The 7,563-nt window shown below is 38.7% G+C and overlaps 1 non-coding gene across 1 annotated transcript; it reads right to left on the reverse strand.

Annotated features, from left to right (window-relative positions):
- Positions 1–5,099: 5,099 nt before the first annotated feature.
- On the reverse strand, positions 5,100–5,212 carry LOC148594245 (U5 spliceosomal RNA). The gene has a single exon (XR_015913531.1). It is a non-coding gene; the product is annotated as a U5 spliceosomal RNA (small nuclear RNA).
- Between the last annotated feature and the right edge of the window lie 2,351 nt (positions 5,213–7,563).

Genomic DNA, 7,563 nt, shown 5'->3' on the forward strand with positions numbered 1-7,563 from the left:
AATGCAGCTCGTACTTTACAGATAAATATAACCTAAGGAAATAACTTCTCTAATTTAGCTATTTATACAATCAAGTCTGGCACAGTTCCTACAGCTCGGGGAGGGGATACAGTGCAATACTTGTGTGCATAAAAAATGTATTTTCACTTTATAGTGGAAGGAAAAAATTCTTGCTTTTACCAGCAACCTCAGTACTGTCTATTTTCAATCAAAACTGCTCCCCACACACAAAATGATCCCAAAGACAGTAATCCATAAGGGTTTATAAACCAGCATCCAAGCTTTGATTAAGTATAGCTGAAGGTATATCGATCCACATAATTTCATTCAAATTGTGTAAAAAGAGGAATATTTCAGTATGGGTGCCAAGCTGCACTGCACCATAACCCTAGCTTTAGCACTTCATATATCTCTTGTAGAAAGTAGGCAGGATGCCAAGGACTAGCATTTCTTCTGTAGTTTTCAATTAGGTGTTGATTGTACTGATGCTCTTGCCTCTTTTTAAATGTTTCTCCTTTATTGACCATCTTTTGTGTAAGTCATTAGAAAACACCAAACAGAAAACATTTATTAAATATTTGAGATCCATGCGATACACCTTTTCTCCTAGTGTCAGAGAAATCATTTATCCTAATGCAGTTGCTGGCTTGCAGAATGTTCTCACTCAATGGCTGAACCTGAGCTGTCACAGCTCCCATAAAAGGGCTCAAGGTCCAGTTATTAATCAGCTATCATCTTTCTGAAATCAAGCAAGACATCTTTTAATGCATACACACAGGCACACAGACACACATATACTATACACTGCTATACTGCCCAGCTCTGGAAACAGCTACTCTTCTGTTTGTGAGTGAATGCTGCAACCACAGACAAGAGAAGACTTCTTGCACTCATAAGGTACATATTTTAGGCATTAGTACTTTGGTATGGTCCAAAAGTACAGAGCTTTATAGTCACCTTCCAGAGGTACTTTCCCATAAATAGGAGTTAAGGGGGAAACAAATATGCTACCAGTCAAAGAACAGCAGTCTGCACAAAATCTGCATTTCCTTTGCACTAGTTTAAATGCTTAGCGAGGCAGAGGACAACAGAGCATCAAGCCTAGTTTTACCACATCTCATAGATCTGAAGTAGATGATTGGACATAAGATACTCTCATTGATTTCACTAGGGTTATACCTACATGCATTAGACAAAATTCTAAACTAGTGTTAAAAAGAAGAAAGCACAAAGCTATGTGGCACCTTTTTTTTGTTCCATTTTACTGTGTTATTTAAAAATGATAAATATAAATCTTAACCTCGGTAAAGCATAAAACATTAATAGAATTTACAATAAGGCGAAACGCAAATATGCATTATTCCATTCCTGAGCCAACATACCTCAATTAGAATAATTACAAAATTACCTTTGATATCATTAAAATCAACTTATTTTCATTTCAGGTGTGCAAGAAATTGCTCAATGTTCATTGCAGAATAATTATACCCACTCTAGCTATTGAATAAATTAAGACTTCTATTATATTAGACCAAAAGAACAAACAACATAGTAGAAAAACAATGTTAAAGAAAGAGGCCAATAAAAATTGGATGGATTAGAAGCACTGTTTCAATCCTTAATCACTGTTTATAGAGTTTTTTTTTCTTATTTTGGAAGGTGTTCCACTAAAAGCTAATCTTTACTCACCATTCTACCACTTATTCTAGCTTCCTCTTTTCAGACAACTTTTAAGCATTCGTAGGCTTTGAACCAGGGCCTCTGCAGGCACTCTAATTAAGTACCTTCTACTGTATAACTGGCACAACTATTAATGAGTCAGATCAAGTCATATATGCATGACTGTAGTAAAAGAGACATCTCTTGAATAAATATTAAATTTTAGAAAGGATTGCAAAGGATTCCTACAGCAAAAAGCTTTCTGATTTTTTGTGGAAAAATTATTATAGATATCTATGGCATTACACATCTTCAGAAGTGTGATAATGAAGAAGGGAATAAAGCCACAATCCTGTATTATTCTACAGCATTGTTGTATTTTATAGCTATTTGCATTAGTACAAAAAGGACATTGAGTTTCTAGAGAGTGTCCAGCATAGAGCCACGAAGATGATTACAGGGACTGGAGCATTTGTCAAATGAGGAAAGACTAAGCGAGCTGGGCCTGTTTAGTCTGGAGAAAAGAAGGCTGAGAGGAGATTTAATTAACATGGTCAAGTACCTGAGGGGTGATTGTACAGGGGATGGGGCCAGGCCTTCTCCATGGTGGCCAGTGACAGGACAAGGGGTAACGGGTGCAAGTTGAAACACAGTAAGTTCCACCTCCATATGAGGAAGAGTTTCTTTCCTGTGAGGGTGACAGAGCCCTGGAACAGGCTGCCCAGAGAGGCTGTGGAGTCTCCTTCTCTGGACATCTCCAAAACCCACCTGGATGCCGCCTTGTGCCACGTGCTCTAGGTATCCCTGCTTGAGCACAGGGATTGGACTAGACGATCTCTAGAGGTCCCTTCCAACCTTAACCATTCTGTGATTCTGTGAGGTCCGAGCAGGTTTATAAATATTAATCAGTTGATCAATTTTGCATTTGGACAAATGACAGTGCAAGGTCCAAGGCAGTGGCAAATCAAATCTCTTGTGCCCTGGGCAGTCTACTTAGAGCCTCAACATATTGCCAGTACAAATTCTGGAGCCTGGAAAAGAGACTGTTGTATGTGCATTTAGTAAACATGTTACTTCGTCACCTACAAATAGCCTCTTTAGTGTCTGTAAAACACTAACTATGAATCACTTGGAGAGGTCCAGAGTGAACCTTCTCAAAAGGCAGACCCATGGTTGTTTTTACAGAGTATACAGTGACAGCATGCCTTTTGTTTCCTCTTATGATGTTTGTTCAATGTACCCTGCTCTGAAGAGCAGATTCAAATGCAGAAAATCCCTAGTCCCCAAATGACTTTTTGAGGGTTTTGTGAGTGCTGGGGGAAAAAAAAAAATCATATTCACAAAAGAAGCTACCGTACACTGTTGTTAAATATCCTATTTCCATTTGCTTAGATTTACCTTTGATCCTTATTGATTTAAATACATTACTCTCTGAAAAGCGTTAGTAAACATTGTTAAGTGGCATCTATGCTTTTACGCACAGAACGTCCCAGAGGTGCCTAGCAATAGAGCACGTAAAAAACTCATTTATAGAAATCTCTGGAGCTATGGAAAAGTATCTAATAAGTTCAGGAGTTTATGTGGAAGTAACAGATTCAGATAAACAGGCAGGTCTGTGAAACAGATTAATTCCTTCAAACAATAGCTGAGACAGGAAGCACAAGGAGTAGCAATAAGGCTTCCGTTTGAGTTGACTCCATACATATGGAATGACAAACAGGAACTGTGTCCCTCTTCCAAAAATTTTGGTCTTCTAGTTCAGGGGAGATACTTATCTGAAGAAGGAAGGGATGGATATTCTCTTGTTTCTACGCCATATTCAGAGTTCTTGCTCCAAGTACCCTGCTTTCTTGCTACAACCTCCAAGATTAGCATCTCCTCTCCAGCAGCACTTCAGGAGTAGAGATGGCAGGGAAAGGAGATGGTAATATGTTTTATCTGTGAATAGCTGCCCACCTTAGAGTTCAGAGGATGCTGCAGAGATTAAAGAAGACTCCCTCTGGAAAGATTAAAGAAGGCTACTGCTCCCTTTTGGCCATGTAGAAGCCAGGGGACCTGTGTGAGACCCATGAGCATTTCTGCTTGGGAAGCAGAACTCTTCAGCTCAGGACTCTGTTTACTCAGATTTTGCAACAGTGAGCTCCTTTTAGAGAAGCCAAGTGCACAGCACAGAAAATGCAGGAGGAAAAAAGAAAAGAAAGAAAAAAAAAGATGGAATGGGGAGAGAGAAGCAGAGCACTTGTTCCCTTTAAATAGAGAGTCTTTAAATACAGAAAAGTAAGTAAAGAAGCAGAGAAAGCTTCTGCTGTTTGTTTTCTGCTAGCTGAGTCAGCAAATCTCTGCACTAGATGGTTTGTCATTTCCTTTCTACCTGTTCAAATCTGTGATTTACCTTCTTAAGTTGGAGAATAACACAGCTCCAGTTACACTGGAGATGGTGCTAACCCTAGGTTAGTCATCTTCATAGCAGTAATTAGGAAATAACTTTGACCTACAGGAGTCAAAGATCCAAATCACACATGCTGAGGAGGACTTAATCACATGGTGAAATATTTGGAAACCATCTTAAATACACCACACACAGGAATCTAGAATCACATCTTGAAAGCCAAAGTCTGGTTCCAAGGTTTTATTTTCTACTTTAGAGTGAGGATGTTTACTAGAACCTAGAATGAGCTTCTTAAATAAAAATATTTTCTAAATTCTCTCAAGTTCACTTAAGTATCTCTTATTTCTTATTTTCCTTTGCATAGCAGTTGGCTGCCTAAGCTGTTTGTTTCATTGCAACCATGAGACAAATGACAACATTCACTGGGTTAACTACCTGATGGAGAAGGAAAGAGAACAAACAGAATTTTGGACTTAGAATAACAAAGATAATAGAGAGAAAAAACAATCCCTATAAATATAAGGCAGGGGGTGCTGGCCAGGAAAGCACAGTTAATAAGATTTTCTCTTTTGCTGAAACACCAGACATACTCAAGGTCATTATAGTCTTTCCTTTTTGGGCAACTTTAATTTAAACAATAAAATTTTCAATCACTTTAAAACAGGACACTTCAGATTTTGGGGGGAAGGGAAATGAGAAACCACCTTCGTAGAGGTCTGTGAACAGCTACAAGGAAGAAGCCTTTGACATGCAAAAACAAAACAAAACAAAACAACACAAACAAACAAAAAAACACCATAGAATTGTTATGGATAGAAAAGACCTTCAAGATCATCAAGTCCAACCAGAAATGCATCATCACCATACCTCCTAAACCATGTCCTTAAGTAGCTCATCTACAAGTTTCTTGCACACTGCCTGAGATGGTGACTCCACCACTTCCTTGTGCAGCCTGTTCCAATGCTTGACTACTCTTTCCATGTAGAAATTTTTCCTAATATGTAACCTGAACTTCCCCTGGTGCATTTTGAGGCCATTTCATCTTGTCCTAAAATACCACAGCGGAGCCTCAGAAAAATTCCCTAAGCTAGTGCCTGTTCCTTTCCATGGAAATCTTTAGTGAAAGGCAAAAGATCTATATGATCTGGATGCAAACCAGAGCACATCCTGTGAATGCTGCCTGTCATCATGTCCATTTCACCATCTTATAAAGCATCCTAATTTCCATAGAAACTCCTGCTTTTCTGGTCAGCAGAAAAGCCAAACATGGAAGCATACTGGCACCAGATCAGAGCAAAGAAAGAAAGGTCTAGCAAGTAAGTTGTATTTAAAACTTACAATGTAAAGAAGTTAAACTATGATCCCAATTTATTTTCAACTCTTTCCCATTAGAGACAGATTTTCCAACACAGCCTCATTAACTGTCAAACTTAGCAACATGAAGTTCCTAAGTTTTGATCAAAGACCTTGTCTACTTAGCATTTTTACTCTCTAGTTGTCTTCTGAGAGACTATTGCTTTTCTCTCCCAAAATGTTAAGGAAAACAATTGATACGGTCCAAAAAATCACCCACAGGCTGTTCCAGCTATTACAGAAGGGAAGCAGGTTGATACCTGCATGGCACTCTTCATAAAAGAGCAGAGGCTAACAGTGAGAATGAACAAGAATCTTTCTTCTTAGGTGCTAAGTTCTGTGTGTCTTTGTATAAAATATTCATGAATATTCACAACAAAGCTCATTTGCATGCTACTAGTTTATAAGTATCCACAGATTTTGATTTATTCTATTACCTTGTGGGACTTGCCAGGACAGAAGGCAGTATTGCATACTATGAATTCTATTACCAATAGAGCAAACACAACCATTTGATTTGGCAAAATACTAGCCATGCTATCATTTTTTTCCTGCAATTTTTTAAGGAGTTGGAGGAGTTAAAAGGCAAAACAGACTGCAGAGCTGTTCCATCTGCCTGAAGATACAAAGTGCTCTGAATTATTTCGACAATGGTTTGTTTCATCCTTTTATTTAATCACAGGAGGGAATAAAGTCCTCTAAGCCAAAGAGAATTCAGGGAATCACAGCCAAGGTTATAAGCATCACCAGAGGAGGGTGGGGGGAAATGGTTACTTTACAGCTCTTTTGTTGTAGATTTCTCTTCCCGAGCCATGGAATTTACTCCTAATTAAAGCTGCAGAGAGGACGGGTGGAAACCATAACCATAACTCTCAAAGTCTGAATTAATAACAGAATGAACATTGACTCAAAAGAACTTCCCAAATTTGAAGCAGTTTAAAGACCTATGAATTGTGCTGAAGAATAAGCTTGAGAACTAGCTGCATGCCGAAGAGTTATGTTTTAATCACTAGCATTGTAAATACAAAAAAAAAAAAAAAAAACCTTCAAACAAACAAAAATGCTTGCTGCCTTTAGCTTACCAATTCTCTCTTCAGTACTTAATTCATTAGGACCAGCATTAGGATTTATTAACTGCAGGAAGCCTTATGGAATCACCTTAATCTTTTTAATTCAAGCAGTCACTGCTGGTTTATAGGATACAGCTGTTGACTGCAAGGTTAGAAACCTATTCTGCTTCTGGGTTTAAGTTCAGTGCAGATCCAGAGGCCTCACTTCTGTTGTGTTCTGAGTATTTTCTGGAGAAGACATGGCACAATCCCCAGCGTAGGCAATCCTTTATCAGGAAATAAAGATAACGATAAGCAAGTGCCAGGGGACTGTTCTTAGGAAACAATATCAAATGCAGCTGGGCAGCCAGGAACCACTTCAAAGACACTTTCAAAGCACAAATCCAAGAGACAGGAAAAGCTTGTAGATTTTCCAGGAAGTTTCTGGCAGGTGAAACTCTCTACATATAAAGAACCAATTAACATTTTGGATAAGCCCAAAATGGCAGCGAGAAATGTCACATTCTGCTTTCAAATTTAAGTACAATGGCTAAAGAGGGATTCCGAGATGATGAACAAGATTTTAAGCAGGAAGTATTTTGCTTTTATCTGCACAAAAATCTGACAATGAATCCAGTTCAAGGAGGTCTTTATGTATACCAGAAATAATTCTCTATCTCAACCACACTGATTTCAATTGTATTTGTTTACACTGCTACAGACACTTAGGCATGAATCCTTTGAGCACGTCTGAATTCTAATAAATCTGTTCAGACACAGCTTTAACATGCCATAACCAAGAGCCAGAGGCATGAGCCAGCATGTCAGTCTTTCATACACTCTATTAGCATGAACCAGTGAGGCTGCTCTAAAATATAAAAGTGAACTAGCAGGAAGAGAAAAGAATAGCAAAGAGGGTCACAGAGAAGGGAGGAAAGAGGCTGAGATTATGGGCATCCCAAGGGAAAGAAGCCTGGAAGGAAATTCAGAAATGAGTCAATGAGTCTACCTGAAATCCCAGGTGAAGAAATCAGGCAGATTTTGAGGCTCCATTCAGGACTTGATGCTCTTCCCAAATGAGGGACTACCTCAGGAACTATTCCTGAGTGAGTA

This window comes from Tinamus guttatus, unplaced genomic scaffold (genome assembly GCF_059628265.1).
Source record: "Tinamus guttatus ecotype Peru unplaced genomic scaffold, ASM5962826v1 Tinamus_guttatus_pri_ptg000276l, whole genome shotgun sequence".
Taxonomy (NCBI): Eukaryota; Metazoa; Chordata; class Aves; order Tinamiformes; family Tinamidae; genus Tinamus; species Tinamus guttatus.